The sequence below is a fragment of the Solenopsis invicta genome, chromosome 9, assembly GCF_016802725.1.
Source record: "Solenopsis invicta isolate M01_SB chromosome 9, UNIL_Sinv_3.0, whole genome shotgun sequence".
Taxonomy (NCBI): Eukaryota; Metazoa; Arthropoda; class Insecta; order Hymenoptera; family Formicidae; genus Solenopsis; species Solenopsis invicta.
The window spans coordinates 9,115,629-9,133,609 of NC_052672.1; the positions used below are offsets into that span (position 1 = coordinate 9,115,629).

The following is a 17,981-nucleotide window of genomic DNA, read 5'->3' on the forward strand; positions in this document are numbered from 1 at the left end:
AGAGCGCAGCCGGTCACGTCCCGGCCGCGTGAAATCAATGTTTCATAAGCACAGTTAACAGAACCGACCGCCATGTACACCGTGACCAATGTACATCTTGATTTAGTAGGTCCGGTGGACGCGTTTAGGTAGTCTCGTTTGGTCGTTGAAGGTAGGCTTAGGGTGAATACGTTGGTCGCCCGGTTGCTTCTCCGCTGCTCACGAGCTGTCTCGTTAGCAGCAGCCAGACGTGAACGAGCGAACCGTGCCAGATGAGAGAGAGAGAGAGAGAGAGAGAGAGAGAGAGAGAGAGAGAGAGGGAGGCGGGAGGGAGGGATTACAAGAGGGAGGATGTCTAATAAAGCAATTCCGTTATGGTGCCCGGCGTAATATGAGAAGCTATCCGCCCTCGTTGAATGCGAGATTTTTATGCGGTTACCTGTCCGCCACTCCGGGGAATATCAGAACTAGCGGAGAGAACGGAGCGGAATAGTACAGTCCGCCAAAAACGTGTTCGTGAAGTACCATTTTTAAGGAAACTTTCAAACTAAATTCTAGAATCCCGTATTAAAATATGAGAACGATCGGAATACTTTCTCGACGCGATTGACGCAAGTTTCACTTTATATAATTTATACAACATACAAAATAATACTTTTAGAACATTAATACATTAAAAGATATATCTTTATATTGATAGCATGGATTCGTTTCAAATGCTCCTTTGTTCACTACAGTAATCCTCGGCCATAAACTCACGACATGCTTCTTAATGTAAATCTTAAATCAACTCGATACTGCTTTCTTCAACGTTTCCTCGATTTCTTGAATCGAGTCTCTGCCTGCGTCCGAGACACGTTCATAAAATTCGCCAACGCACACAATGACGATCTATATAGCTTCATTAAACGCGTGACCATTCAGGACGAACGGCATCCGTGACGCCTCTGGACTCTCAACGAGCGAATTAGGGAGATTTACGAGTCTGGAACGTGACCGTGATACGTCTGACTAGGAATAGACCATATCTACTTCTCGACTTTTGACCTCCCATTGCGATCCTATTGATTTATTTAACTTATCAAATAATAATCTTAAGAAATCATGGCTTCTTATTTGTTTAAAAATTCTTTGAGCAATCTAAAGCTAATTATAATTCATTCATGATTGGTATCTTGATATATATATATATATATATATATATATATATATATATATATATATATATATATATACATATAAAAATCTGAATTGCATTTTAAATATTAAAAAAATGCTGTATTTATACGAATTCTGTAATTTTATATAGATTTATCCAGAATTGTTTCCAGAATTGTTTTTTTAACGAGTACCTAAGAAATCATTGATAAAATAAAAAAGAAAAAAAAGAAACAAAGCCAGAGGGTAGCGCGCATTGTTTTTAACCCGTCCTGGGGACAGAGTTCTCACGCGGAATCACGCTGTACTCGACCGGAAGCCGGTGTCGCCATCAGTTCGGGGGTGCTCGAGTACTCATATTCCAAGTACCCGTCGTGCAGAAAGAGCCCATTCCAATCTCACGGCGTAAACGCCGCGGGAGTCCGCAACAGGATTCTCTAGTTTACACACCGACGACGCGCACACGCGCACATATGTACGAATACACGTGCGCCGCTTATAAATCATTAGCGGGTCGAGCGATTAGTCCTTGTGGAGGGGTTGCAGAGGGGGCGGGTAACAGTCGTGATGCTGGCGGCGATGCGTGGCACTCGGTGTACGGTCGGACGCAGGGGGGTGGAAATGATTATTACCACGGCGCACATAGGTTGGTTAGGGGGAAAATTATTAGTAGCCCCTGATTGGAGCTACTTCCCTTCGACCAAGAGGGTTCTAATGTACTAACGAGTGCCTCCATATCGACTGAACCATCCGAAAAGATTTACCGCGATCCTCTTCGATATATGTACCCGCAATGTTTACGTAACGCGAACGCATAGATATCGAATTTATTTGAATAAAAAGCATTGTGTTAAGGTTATATGTCAATTCGATCTCGATGAACGTAAAGAGATTTCCTCCTAATTTCTTTTTTAAAGAAGAATAGTATCCAACCAATGACCAGCTTAATGTTATAAATAAGATACACTATTCTAATTAACTTGCGCACTAATATAATGACAAGTATAAGTATATAGCAAGTTTAACAAATTCATTTGGCAATAGAATTTGCATCAAGGATGCTTAGTACATATTTTTGAAATATTGGGAATTTATAAAAAATTTAACACATTAATCTCACACATATTTGGAGATTTATAAAACAAATTGCAGTTGATTCACTAAAACAATCAAAAGTTATAAAAATTTTAGTTTGCAATACATTTATCCGACTTTATGGAAAACGAGTGATAGCATTGATTCAAGCGTTTGGTTTTAAAATAAATTAAAAAAAAATGATAGGAATTAGTTTAAAATTAAAAAAGTATAAAAAATATATTTTAGATATAAACAAATATTTGATTAAAAATGTAACCACAAGTATAAATAATTCAAAAGATATTAAAAATGTACTTTAATAAAATAGAATCATTTTTTCTGCAAAAGTCATTATATAATAAATTAAACTTTTCGTTGTTTTTTTTCTTTTGCTGGCTTCAGAGCCAAAATTCGGGCGTCATCCAAAGTTTTTCGTCATTAATTAGAAAAAAAGAATAAACCTAAGTTGCTTCACACAATAGAGAAATAAGAATTAAAATTTTAAAATCAATTTCTTCAATGTAGATTAAATGTAACACACAACGAATATTAATAAGATGTAAAGCGTAAATGTGTCTCGTATAAATACAATATATTTTATTATTTATATTTATAGAAATTTATTGAAGAAACTGATTTTAAAAAGTTTTAATTCTTATTCCTAATATTAAATATTTCCGCATTGTGCGCAGAGCCTAAAAAACCTTTAGTTTTTAAATTTCGATAATTTTTAGCTTGTATAGCCAAACATCTTTAACCAGATAAATTCAATTTTGTGTTTTTAGTAAGTTTATGACTAAAGACAATCAAAAACTTGAAAAAATAATTGTTTAAAACAATAACAATTATTAAATCTGTAAACAACACACGAATATGTGTGTATATCATAAATTTATTTCCTGAATTCATCTGGTTGTTGATTACTATTATCATCTCCTATAGTTTCGCTATGCCACTCGTGCTGAACGACGCTGCACGACATAATCAAATTATTTACACTATACATCCCCGCGCGCGCAAACCATCGACGGAGAATAAAATTTCGTCACGGATACGTCATGAATATTCCCGCGCCGGGATCGCCCGCATCAAGGGTCGATAGTTGTCCCTTCCCATCCCCCGCGCATGAAAATTGTGCACTCTTGCAGTCGGGATGATGTTCTAACTATCCCACAGAGGCGAAACATTAGAGCAGCGTAACGCGCGCGCGACCACCACCCCTCTCAAAGGATGATCCTCGCGAGGGTGGGTTCGCTCGCTCGTCGATCTCTCCGTCTCCGTTTCTCTCACTCGATCGGCAATATGCCACGCTCAGTTCGCAGCATATGCTCCGCTCGTCCCTACGCGTGGGCTAATCCGATTTATCATGTACGCGCCGCGTGTGCGAGTATCGAGATTTTATCGCCCGGCGCTGATATCGGCGGCGCCGGCAAGGGTGGATTAAGCTCAGACCATCGCAAGAGGGTCGCCGCGAATTAACAGACTTGTTTCGCGCGACGTATTTGCTCCCTGCGACTGACAGATAACGCGATACGATATCGGACGCTTGGAAAAGCTGATACACCGTTTGAGAAAAATCAAACGGAATTAAATCCCTTCTTCGGAACTCACTCCGCGAAAGTAAGGTCCCTTGCGTTCGTACACATTTCTTTCATTTCGATCGACATACCGGAAAGCAAACGATACATTTTTGCTTCCGTTCCCTCAACGGTTTTATTAATATGTTTTTTTTACGGCGGTGTAAAAGACTTCTCTCACTCTTTTTCTCTCTCTCTCTCTCTCTCTCTCTCTCTCGTCCCAAACCGACACGATTTAATCTCATCTCGTATTCAAAACTTAAACTGCTTGACCGAATTATCAAATATACCCTGTATCGCACCCGTATATTAGCAAATGAAAAGGCAGTGGCTACGATATATTCATGTGATTATTAAATTATAACCAGTTGTCGCGAGGATCATCGTATGGAAAAGTGGTCCTACGAGCAATTCAATGACGTTCCAGCAGCGATACTAACCCTCTACACGCCGCTACCCCAAAGCGTGGCCACAGATTCACTTAGCACCAGTTAACACGGAGGGAGAGAGAAAAAGAGAGAGGCTCCCTCTCGCCGTCTCTCTTGCTCCTTCTGCGCGAACTATTTATTTTCCTCCTTCTCTTGCCTCGTCCCTCTCGTTCTCGCACGAAACGTACTTTACGTCACCACGTGGCTTACCCGACCCTAAACTCGAGAAGAAGGGACACACCCCCTGTCACCGATTCACGCCCCACCGTGTGCGTGTACATTGTCATATACGGTCATTGTGTAATTGCGAAGTCCGTTTCAATTTTCGAGCTGTTCCTTGCCCGGCGGTCACCCGCATATTAAGAAGTAATCGCACAACTTTTCTTTTTATATTACCACAAAAACTCAGGCAAAAAGATTGAAATAAATTTGCAGATGAAAAGTATAGCCGTTATCAGCGTTGTCGATTAATTCATTTAATTTTCATCTACAACGAATTTCTCCAAACTTTGCGCAAGAGTGACCTGAAGATGTGCTTTTAACGGCGACGCGATGCCCTCCTACGGGGCGAGACGGGTTATTTAAACCCCCGCGAGTCGTAGGAGTCAAGGGGCGATGGGGTTCTGTCGTTCGTGTAAGCGTCAATCACACACCGCGCATATATTTACGAGAATCGCGCTCCGGGGCGTCCCATCCCTACGTCTACTACGTCGACTAGCGTGTGACGTCTACCAGGCACCGAAACACACCCCCAAGGAGAGACAGAGAGAGTCTACCTACCCCCATCGTTTCTCGCCGCCGTGTGCACCGATGTTGGCTAAATAATAGCTCCCGGGGGAGGGCATACGACGTGTCAGCCGCCTTGACAGCACGTGACGTTTCGTACGTCCGGAATATATCTACGATAACCAGGCAACTTGGTCTCGATTCGTGCTAACACAAAAGGATATCGCAAGTATCTTCTTGCCAAACTGGAAGAATACACGCGAGCGCTCTGCATGTGTCAATTTTCTATGTTGAATCGCGTGTAAAATAATTAAAAAAAAAGAGAGACTTGGTATGTAACTGCATATTATTAGAAATAAGAGGCGGTATACATTTTTCAGTGCATATTGTGTTTAAACGTTGTTTAGGACATTAAATATAGTATTTGAGTCGAATGATAAGGCCCAACACTAAATAAAGCCCACTTAAAAATTTGTTATTTAAAAAGTATATATTTTTATAAATAATGTATTGATTAGATAATTTTCAATGCTGTCAACTTTTGAGAAGCTAAAATTGCACTTAAATGGCCAAGAATCTTCAAAAGTTAAAAAATTAATTACAAACAAAATTTATTGTGATGTTTAACTGTAGAGTAGTTCCTAAGAGATTTCTTTTTGGAATTAATAAATTATTTTAAAAATGATTTGAGAGATAATGTTCAGTCCCTTTATTTCCAATTTAATTTTAATTCGGGCCTTATTAAAAAACACAAATATTTAATAAGACTCAATGTCAAAATTAAGGAAATTATTTTTGTTTTGTAAAGGCTCTACATGAAAGATAATTTTATTTTTGCGAGTGATTGGAATAAACATTTAATTTTCACTTACTTTATTTCAATATTCTCATAGAGTTTATAAAAAATAAAATAAGTTAGATGGACCTTATTTGGTTCAGGCACTTTATGTTCTTTAATAGTTTGTTATTAGCTCACCTTCTTAATTATTTTATTATTTAGAAAAACAAGCAAACTATATTAATTATTTAATTTTTAAGAGAAAATACTCTTCGTGTATGGGTACGTTAATAAATTTCGGTAAAAGATGCGACACAAGTCTCAACAATATAAATTGGAATAGTATATAACGAAGCTCATCAGTAAAGATTTATTTACGTAATGGTATATTTGACGTTCAAAGCAGGAATGATGATGCAAAAGGATCTGCTCACCGACGTTTCACGATAGTCTCCCAAACTGTCCCTCAAAATGTCGCACGACCCTATTTTACGACGTCGCCGCCGTTCTCGCCTCGCGCGAACAATCGTGCGTTCCGCGGACAAAAAAGCTCCCGTCGACCTGTCTAAAGTTGCTGCACAGCGCGACAACGCGACTGTCTCGTGACGATGACGGCTAAAGTGCCACGAACGTTTCTGGCTTTATCGACTTTGCGCGCTTGCAGTTTATTAACTCGATCATATGCAAAACGGTTTTTTTTTTATTCCCTCTGTCCGAATATCTAAGACAGCTTTTAAACCTCGCAGAACTAGATTACATTACACGTCTATGAAATTTCGTATTTGTTAAACAAATTTCGATAAATTGCCAAATAATAATAAGAGAAATTACTGCAGTAGTTTTGCAATGCGATTACGACTTTCTGCTTCGTAAAATTCTCAGGACGCGTATATTCGTGCAATATTCAAATTCTCACGCTGCTTTAATAAAATAAATCAACTTCAGTGAAGTTAAAGTAAAGATCATGTAAATGGATATCACTACTTCATGGTCAACGTCAACAAACGTATCTTACTGTCGATTATTCTTTTAACACGGGTCGCACGTCCCCCTATCGGGAGATTTAAAAAGATGTTCGTCGAGTCGTAAACCACGGCGAAATGACTCGAACAGATTTTATCGCGCTCTCTTTAGAACTCTCCATCCGAGAGTACGTCCCCTCGAGAGCGATGTTTCAGACTTAGTTTAAAGTATTTCTCTCGGTTATTGATAGGCGGCGGGACGCTATCGCGAAAATTGACGCACTTCGTAATAGCGGGAGAGATTCGGATCGAGTTTGCCGAAATTGAGAATCCTATTTTTTTTTCTTTTTTTGAAACGCTATTTCGGTGCCTCTAAACGCGGCCGATAGCATCGAATAGTATTCACCGCCATCGATCAGCCATTTGAATTTTAGAGTGGCCCAACGCTGTTTACACGCGTCCGGGATTCGCGCTTCATCACCGTGCAAATTTCGGACACGCGCGCATTTAAATCAGTCGGCTCGTGAGCTGTCGCGCATGAAAATAATTTTTGTCATAATTACATTATCCGTCGCGCGCGCGGCGATTTACTCGCCGCTCGTGCGATTTTTCATTTTTATTCGCCCGAAGACTCGCGCGCCGGGACATGTGTCGATGATATCGGTATCGTCGACGGGGATGAGTCGTAATGGCGCACAAAGAGCGTATCGCAAATTCTGAAATAATAAACCGAGTTGGCAGCGCACCACTGTAAAATAATCAGGAATTCCGCGCGTGTCCAGCTTGTCGTACGAGGCGCCAATCACGCCAACATTCAATCGCACCACGTGCAACGAGACCGGCAGGCAGGGTTAAACGTACATGGTGTACAAAATGTTTCGGCCGACGAATGAAACCTCCCGATGGGAATTTTTGAGTCCTGAGCTCGTCAATTGGATATAATCAACGCCATAATTACTGATTGTCACTCATTCTGCAAAAACGAATGTAAAAACGACTGGAAAAATGAGCGAGAGAGATCTCTCTGCGGGATAAGTAAAATATCGCAGATTGGCCATTGTAACCAATTATTTTATCCGGCTTTATAAATCAATCATTCAAACTATTTTATTAGAAATAAATAATCCAGAAGTATCGAACTTGTGTAATCTGAATAATAAAAGAAAGAAAGACGCAGTTTTAATGAGAAATACCGTCGAGCAATCGCCATGATTCGCAACATTCGCCAATTATTTGGCCATTCGTTGGCAACGTGCGCCAAATCTACAAGTGTTTACGTTACTACACCTATCTGTGTGAGCGAAATAACGAGTTTTGATACGGGATCTGTCGAGCGGTTGAAGGCAAAACAAAGACGAAGATAGAAGAGATTGGAAGATGGAAAGAGATGGCAATGGAGCGGACCGAGAGAGAAAATTGGGGAAACAAGAGCGAGAAGCAAGCGACAAAAACCTAGGAAAGCGAACAGCCAGTGCAATGGTGGAAAATCGCTGATTTCTCGTAAAAATCGAGTCACATCACCGACTCGGCTACCAAGCGATCCTTAATTGGACGACAATAATTATCAGTGCGTCCGCCCTTTTCGGCCACGGCTTTTCCTTCGACGGCGAATTTTATTTCAGCTGGTCCGGAAATTGCCGCTTCGACGACGCAGGTCAAGCTGAGCCAGCTTCAATCAAAAAAAAAAAAGCGAGAGAATAATCGTTACCCTTGCGAGTTGCACTTGTCTTTCTAGATTTTTCAGATGTAAAAGAAAAGTCTGATTCAAAAATTTTTTTTTTGTCAAAATTAAACGTAAAATTACTTATGAAAATGTAGAAGGAAAGTGGTCAAACCACAAGCAACAACAGGATGATATAGTTTTATTTTGTTAAACAATTTATTCTTTTTCAATATTACATTGGCTGTAATGTAATATTAAAAAAAATAAATTATTTAAAAAAAAACTATACCAGTTGTTGTCTGCAACTTAGCCGTTCCGTTCTACATTTTGTATTGCAAAAACAGCGAGAAATACAATATATTTCTTTTACTTATCAAAATTTTGATTAATATTATGATCATAATGATTCTTTATAAAATAAAATAAATTTTGAAAGAAATTTGAAAGAACCGGAAATTTTGATTGTATTCTAAAAAAAAAATTATGACAAATCAATGGAGATGTGGAGAAAAAGACATCAAGCGACACGAAGAACGATAAGGACAAAGACCCAGCTATACAAATGAGCGTTGATGAGTGATCGGCATGCTCTATAATTGATTCCCTCGAAATCGATCACCGAAATGGCGGGTGAACACTAATTACGACGCGCTCCGACTAATTAGTGCAACCAGACTCTGTGGCTAGGTGTTAATTAATTAGAGGCCCTCCCATCGTAGATAACGTTGGATAACGAGTATCATATTATTCGAGAAATGTCAGCCGCAACTTGAAGATATCGCATCTATATTCTGCTTATTATATTATTTCCGCAAATACTTATACATATATACAACAATGATTATCTTTCTTAATAGCGTATTCTTTATTGAGTATAAAGTTTGTTTTTTTTTTAAGTCTGTTTTATGGAAGTTTTATGGAAAGCAGCTCCTTTATATTCTCAATATTAGATATTTTGACAATGAAACTTTGAAGTAATTATGTTCCAAAAGTTCGCTGTATCGAGATCGAATACAGAAACCTTCCGTTTCCTTCTTTCTTCACCATCTTCGGGCAGTTTGCCGCGGAGAGAAGGCTTCATCCCCAAGCGGAAGAGAAAAAAAGAAAGATCGAAGAGAAGCGGAGCGCAAGAAAGGCGCACCGAAGCCAGGAAAAGCTTCGCGTCTCTCTTTCTCTCTCCCTTTCTCTCTCTCGCTCTCTCTCTTTCTCTTTCGTCAGCTCTTTGACCGATGATTGGCAATCCGTAAGCCGATTACCGGAGCCGAATGAATGTGCTCGCCGGCCCGCGTCTGGCCCGGTCCAACTCCCGCGCATAACTCCCGTTCTTCGTTGCCCCTTCGTAGCTCGCGTATATCCCCCGAAACCGATCCCCGTTCCCTCGCCAACTCCAGGAAACCGCCCTTCTCTCGGTGATCTCCTTATTAACCACAGCCCGGTAATTGCGATCGACGAGCGATTATGCCGCGCTTCGCTGGGCGCTCTCTGCACACGGCAGGATTAGGCAGATTAGTTGGCGGTTATACCGCTGGATAATTGATCGCACCCTTCTTGATCGGTTGGTGCCGGTTGCCTTGGTGCAATTAATCGCACGCTCGTCGGCGAAAAATCATGCCATTGCATGCGCCGAAAGCCGTGCCGCAAAATTTTAAAGCCTACCTTAAATCACCTGCATTTCGTGTCAGAGAATTCAGGACAAAATTCTATTTATAATTTTATACGAAAAACATGTAAAGTGCATAATACATGTGCATAAAATGTATTAAAATATATACGTTTCGCCAAATACATGGTATATAAAATTATAAATAAAAATTATAAATACATTCAATGTAAATTATCAATTATCTAAAGAAAGCCATATAATCATATACAGCTAATGACAAAAAATCGCAAGATTGCTATTTTTTTAATTAAATTATAATTAGACTATATGCTAAAGAAAATTAAGAATGTTATGATTATACGAGCTAAAAATGTGTCATCGAAATTTGAAAACTGAAGACTTCTTAGGTTTATTCTTTTTTTCCTAATCAACGACACAAAATTTTGATCGCAGTATGTTCGAATTTTGGTCCTGAAATCAGTTGCAATGCAATGTAAAAAAAAAAAACAAACAATTTGATTTGTAATAGTTTTACAACAAAAATGACCATATTTTGATGCAGCTTAAAATAAATAACTTTTAAACAAGTAAGTAAATCTAAATGAATTTGTGCACGAATATTTATTAGAGTTTTATTAGTTTATGTAAAAATTTTGATTTAATTCGTAGTGCAACTTTTTCATCAAAATTGCTAATGAATATACTCACCGCTCTTCGCAATCGCGCTGCTCGTCGCCGACCGACGCGACGCCGACCGAGCCTCTGCTGTTCCTCGCGCGCTACAAGACAATGATTACGATATGATCGGAAAGTGGCAGTAGGCATGAGCATCGATACGTTTCAATTGCAAGCCCAAAACCACAAATCCTGGACAGCGGTGATATAAAACGATCGACGAGACACGCGACGCAAGTGCGTTGCGAACGATAAGTACCGCGCGAGTAAATAAACAAATGATAGGTTACTTTCTCCCCGATCACGCTGCCCGGCACCGATCTACGCCGGCCAAGCCTCTGCTGCTCCTTTCCTCGGAATCCTTCGCAGCTGCTTCTCCGTAGCACTTATATACGCGCGCGCTTATTACTAAAACGCAACGGATACGGAATCAATTACGTAATTCCCGATTAAACGCGATTCGAGAGCGCTTCGCTGCGCTGAGTCTCGTAGCGTTCCGTAGGCGGCGGATGACGTCATCAGCGTCAACGTCACGTCGGCAACTTCACTCCGATTTACCGCCGCGACACGACGCGAGTCAAGTTAGAGTTAAGATGGCGAGTCGACGCAATTGACCTTCACTTTCTATATATGCATATCAGCGCGCATTACAGCGCGAATCAAACATCCTGTGCGTGCACGGAAGCCGTCTCGATTAGCCGTTTCGATTAGCCGTCTCGATTAGTCGTCTCGATTTCGACCTCTTAACTCTCGCTTGACTCGCGCGGTAAATCCAAGTGAAGTTGACATCGTCCACTATCGAAGCTCTTTCCCGCAGTGCAGCAAAGCGCTCTCGAATCGCGTTTAATCGGGAATTACGTACGGCTTGCGCAATTTATCCTGTATTCAATGCGTTTCGGTAATAAGCGCGCGCGCGCGCGCGCGTGTGCTATAGAGAAGCAACGCTGCGAAGGATTCCGAGAGGAGCAGCAGAGGTTTGTGGTCGGCATCGGGCAGCGCGATCGCGGAGGGAGGTGAGTGACCTATCTTTTACTTGTTGTTATTTACCCGCGCAGTTCTAAACGCTCGCGACGCACTTGCTTTGCGTGTCTCGTCGATTGTTTTACATCACTGCTGTCCAAGATTCGTGGTTTTGGGCTTGCAATTGAAATATATGATGCTTATGCCTATTGCCGTTTCCTACACATCGTAACTATTTTCTCTTAGCGCGCGACTCAGGAACGACATTACATTGCAAATCCAAGTGTGTATTTTTGTGCGTAAAATTATGTAGCCGCTTCTTACGCATTTATACGTGTAACCTTTTTTTTTATGCTTAGACGTGTAATTTAATATTGATACACGTCTAAGCGTGTTTTGAAGTAGAAAAATTGCACGCATAAATTTAATTTAATGTACATGTAAATACAAATTTCAAATGCGTAAAAAGCGACTACACGTTTTACACTTGGATTTGCAGTGTATTGCGAAACACGAATTTATATAGGAATCAAGAGTAAATAAAAAATTAAATAACTTTTAAACCAATAAAAGAATTGTGCTTAAATTTTACATTAAGTACTTAAACGTTTAATAATAGAATCATCAATAAAATTTTTATAATTTTAGTAACGTTTTAAGATATGACACTCGATGAGAAATGCTTGCAAAATGTGTATTCTAAAATGTCTATGACTACGCATTCTATGACTACGCATATCATAGGCTCGATGCATTGCCGTTTGCCACCGTTTGAAATTATTCCCTCTCTCAATTTTCCTCTCTTAATTTTTTCCGGGAGTCAAAGAGAGCGAATAACTGGAGTGCCGAAAGCGAGCACATATTTAATATAGCGGGCGACACAAGGGGGGCGTGTGTACATCTGTCAATGCGGTATACCGAGTCTTTGCGATTTAGAGAGGCGAGAGAGAGCACCGAAGGCTTGCTTGAGTTATTGGAGGTTGTCAGCATTGGCTTCTGGTGCCAGGAACACGTGCTCCGATTTCGCGGTAAATCGTCGCCCCGGCGACTACCCCCGTATATTTCGGTACGATCGACCCTCACGACCTCGCACTCTACGCGCGATTCTTTCACCCAGTCCAGTTGTAAAAAAAAAAAAACGCAGGAAAAGAGAAAGAACCGGCTCCCTGTGCGAAAAATAATGGCGCCGCGGGAGGGAATTGCCGTATTGGGAAAGAAATGACAGACGATCCTCCGCAAAAGGAAGAAGACGAAGGACTTTAAATAAATATAGCGATAGTGTATAGCGAATAGAGAGACATAGACAAGTGGTATATACATGCAATAATTAAAAAAAATTTTGCATACATATGCACTGGTAACATATATATGAGGCCGTTTTATTTTATAATAAAGTATGATATTTTGTTCCCATCACGCTATAAGCTTTTTCACGAAAGTTTGCTCAGCATTTCCGTCATTCCTCTCGCGCCTTTCATCATTCGTCATCATTTCACTGGGAAAACTTTACGTAAATACAAGATGTTTGTATTAAAAACAATATGAACCCAAGAGCCCGCATATCGAGAGACTCGACGGTGAAACGAATGCACCGTAAGTAATTCGAAACACGAAATGTTTGGTCTACTAAAAGTTCTCTCGCGCCGCACAAGAATGATGCCTTTAAAATGGCCCTGCGAAGGGTGATCCTTGCCTCTCACATGTGTATCGAATTAAAAAGGACCGAGCTTAAACACCGTGTGTTCGCATTCGCACGGGTTTCCAAGTTAAATCAAGCGACCATTGCGGAGTGTATCGGTAAGATTTAATGCGATTCTTTACAATGATACATATCTGCGGAACTAAATGACACAGTTACGCAACGTTTTGTCAATGAAAAAAAAAGGAAGACTTAATTTTATTTAAGAACTACTGCTTTTCCAAAACTTTCTCGTCCGAGAATAAATGTGATTCAGTAAGTCGTTATTGATTTTCAAACGTATTGGCGTATAAAGTAATGCGGTGACACGATAGATCGAATAGAAGCGCGAGTATGGTTGGCGGAAGTTTAGAAAAAAATCATGCTCGCCCATAGAAGCACCCTTCTTGTCTATTCAATCGAGTCGCCCTTCGGAAGCTTTATCGATTTCTTTTCACCACGATACGAAAATAGTTTCGAGTGGCCCGACGGAACTCGAGGGCTTCTTAAGGCCGACGAAAGGGTGTACTTCTCATTGACAGAGAACCCAAAATGGCGTTCCCGATACGAGAACACCCACCAAATAGTTGTACATGGAAAATGCATTAAATTCGGAGAGGCTAAGTAACGTCCACCAAAATAACTCTACGGTAAAGATGTCACAGTTATCTTAAATTAAAAAGTAACTGAACATATATATTCTAAAAATGACTGCTCAGTGTTATATATATATATATATATATATATATATATATATATATATATATATATATATAATGTATAAATAATTTTAGCAAAAGAAAATACCAGTGTACAATATTTTTTTTATTACGAATAGATCTAATTATAAGTATTCCATATACATCCTATTAATTATAGAGATAAAAAAAAACTAAGTAAAAATCGATTTTTTACAGAAAAACTTTCTTAATACAGAAATATTGAAAAATATAGAATTAATTTTTATTGATATTTATTGTTGAAACGTTTGATACATTATTTCGACATTACTTTATATCTTTTTGTATAATTTCAAAGAAAAGAATTCTTATATTTAATCGACTTGATAAGCCTGTTTGTTAATAAATAATTTAATAAATTTTTGTCTCTTTCATTTCATCTTATATTAATTCATGAATCTCTAGTGATTAAATAAATATAAAAGAGATATGTTTATTCAAACAACATGAGTTTGAATTCAGTTTTTACCTCTGATAATGATCTAAGTATATATGTAGTCACCGTTACTTAGTCATTGTATTATACTTTGATTGTTTGCGGCTATCTTTACACAGAAATCTTTCGGATAAATGCAAAAATTGAATTCTAGAAAAATAATATGTCAAATGTTTAACGAATACACGAGTAAAAAAACTTTCAGAAGTAATTAGAGTAAAAAACTGTACTTTATTAAATTTTTTACTGAAAGTTTCTAGTTTTTTAATCATTTTTATCTCTAATTAAGTATAACTGAATGGAAAGTGTAAAGACAGAGGATACTAAAAAAGATAGAAACGAGTACAAAATGAATAGCATGTAATAAGAAATGTTACCTTCCACAAAACGATGCACAATACTAATTAGAATTTTAAGAAATAAACAATGAAGAAGAATTCTTGTAGAGAATATTCGCAGAAAAGATGTGGATATCGTGATAAATGTATGATAAAGACATATATGCACATTGAAAGAAGGAATACGTCGCAAAGTGAATTCGCATCGCAGATAAATTCAGGGAAGCAGAAGAAAGGAAGAAATGTAACCGCGTGTGTAGCAAACGTGCGCGAGAGCGGGGGTTGTGTTCTCGCAAAAAGGAGCAACCGCGTGCTCCCATCGGACCTGAGTATGCTGGATGACAAACTTGTCGTCGACTGAACCATTAAATTCCTTTGAGAGGAGCACGCGGAAGATGTGCGCAGTGCCAAGGAATGTTTATTCGCGCAACGAGTAAGCCTTCCCTTCCCGATCTTCAGGATGCGCGCTTGTGTCTACGTAACATAACGCAGCACAATGGCAAGAAAGGAGAGAGTTACATGACAAATTATGAATAATCAATATTGTGACACGCCATAAGAGAAAGAGAGAGAGAGAGAGAGAGAGAGAGAGAGGCAGTTAATTATTGTATTATGAAATAAATTTTGTTAAATTTTAGTCTTTATATTCATAATTCCACATCTTTTATCAAGCACATTATCTTTCATTATAACATTAATATAATTTATATTTTATAGAAAATAACTATTCGTATTTTATTTTAGATAGCTCATATAATATTTTAGTATCTTTGATACAAGTGATATCTTCACAAAAGACAGCGTAAATATAATTAAGAATGTATGTGTCACATCTTACAGTATTACCAAAAATTTTTAAATTTTATAAATTATTCTGTTATTATGTTTGAATGTCTGTGTAAAATCGAAACATATTTCTTTTAATAATTTAAAAGTTATTTAACTTTTTGTTTCTCTTGATTCTTATATAAAATTATTTTATAGTACTTATTTGCAAATTTGATGAGAAAGTAGCATTACGACTTAAATTAAGATTTTTTACATATTAAAAGACTTTAATCAATATTTATACAAAGGTTTATTTGTATTTACTTACTCATTTAAAAATTATTTACTTAAAACTGCAAAATAGAATTATTTTTGTTGCAAAAACCATTGTAAATCAAAGTTTTCTTTGCAACTGATTTCATGGCCAAAATTCGGGCATCAACGATCAAAATATTTGTTATTGATTAGAAAAAAAAAGAATAAATCTAAGAAACTTTTAATTTCAAATTTCGATAACTTTTAACTCGTATTATGGCCAAAACATTTTTTTTAAATTTTGTCAGCACTCCCTGTCCCCATCAACATTCATTATTCCAAAATATCTGCGCGACGTAATCGTGACCTAAGATTTAAAAAAGTCTTATCGTATCATGACGGGTGGTCTGGAAACATTGAAAATATAGCGGGAAAAGAAACCGGCGCCACGGGGTGCGGGGTAAACGTTAATTGTCCAATAAAGACGAGTTACGTCTGATAAAAATATGTCGTTAACGCGGCCTTAAGGAGACCTGGAAATGACGCGGAAAGACGTTATTTTTCGTTTAAGTTCGCTCCTCATCCCTCCATATCGCGGATTTAAAGAAAGATATTATCCTTGTAATTCGCGTTATAGCGACGATACAGCTGTGAACTCGAATACTATGTGAGATCCATTGACGCAATTGACCATAGAATTAATTTAAAAAAAAGGTATTGTTTTCACTGACCGTTTTTCAACATTTCCGTAAAAATACCAAATTTACAAGATACAAATTGAAATTTATATCACTGAGCGAGCTCCTTACAAAATACGAGAAGCGCTCTTATTCGTCATAATTTATTAATGGTAGCGACAACGCGGAATGTTGCATTTAAAATGCATCGCTACCGTTCCGGTCTACTTTTTTCTCCCGGAGAGCTCGTCGAGTTCTTCCCGGAACACACCGGAGCGAGAACGGGTTGTCGTACAACGAACAAGGAGGCGGATGGATACAGAGAAGAAAAAGCAACAGAGAGGAGGAGAGAGAAAGAGAGAAGAGGAGCAGCAGAGAAATTTCTCGAGAGACGGAAGGAGCCGGGAAAAATGAATTCGGTGTCCCTACAGCAGAAAGGGGGAGGGGAGAGAGAGAGAGAGAGAGAGAGAGAGAGAGAGGATGAACAAGCGTGCAGGACTCCCGGGAACAGGATCGCGCGGGATTATGATTATCCTTGGCGTAGGAAAGGAGTGATTTATCCTGTCGCCGTCCTCATTATAGCTCCCGGTCACATAATCCAACCTGGTGTGCCACACCCTGAACCGCTCCGGGCGATAGATTAAGGTACGTCCATACCGACGTAGGTGCATCCAGCAAGTCCGCTGCGACGTAAATTAAGCGCCGTGTAGAACGCGAGATATATATATCGCGTCACGGTACATCCACGCTTCTCGGACTCCCGTTAGCGAGATTTACACTGTATCAAGCGAACGATACTTGGGAGAAACAGCGAGAAGCGCGTTTCGAGGCTGAGAAGAGACGAGCGTTCGCCGAACATTTTCCATTTTCCGCGGCGAATAAAGGAAAATCCATAATTCTCGCGCGCGCGCTTGTCGCCTTTTCTCTTATTTTCGAAGAAGATTGATAAAATTTTTTCGTTAAAAAGAGACCCACGAGTTTTCGCGCTCAGCGTACGAGCTCGTCGCCCCGATTTAAAGCGCTTCGCGCGGACAGCGCCACTAGGGCGAAAAAAGGGTGGACGGGGTTTTTATGGAGAAGAACATAAATATGGGGTATTATTCTCCTGGAGCTGGTCGGTCGGCTGGCTGTCGCCCTGATTTATAGGCTCGGCTTGTGAACACGGTTGTCGGTATTTTTATTTAAATTTAATACAGTCCACTTGGCACCCGCGCGCGCGCGCGCGCGGGGGTGTATTAGACAGTTTTGATAAGCAACTATGTACGGATAAGTACACGCGTATATGTCGCACTGCCCGCTGATGATGATAAATGACCGTTAGCTCTTGCTACCTCACTGTTAATTTACGAACATACATATATCTACGGCGCGAAGCGCGTGAGACGTTGATTTAGCGATCGTTTCTATTCAGCAAAATGAAAACGTGGAATAATTTCGATTGATCCTCCATGGAGGAAGATAATCAAATTTTCTATAGCTTGACTAAAGTAAAAAAAAAAAAAT

At 39.2% G+C, this 17,981-nt stretch overlaps 1 protein-coding gene across 2 annotated transcripts in view; it reads right to left on the bottom strand.

Annotated features, from left to right (window-relative positions):
- Nucleotides 1-17,981, bottom strand: part of LOC105197035 (transcription factor Sox-3) — a 413,519-nt gene that overhangs the window by 285,353 nt on the left and 110,185 nt on the right. The window contains exon 5 of one of the 2 annotated variants that reach the window (XR_005575583.1): nucleotides 10,660-10,730. The exons of the other annotated variant lie outside the window; for it this stretch is intronic. The gene's annotated coding sequence lies outside the window, so the exon portion shown is untranslated. The remainder of the gene's footprint in view (nucleotides 1-10,659; nucleotides 10,731-17,981) is intronic. 2 annotated transcript variants of the gene reach the window in all.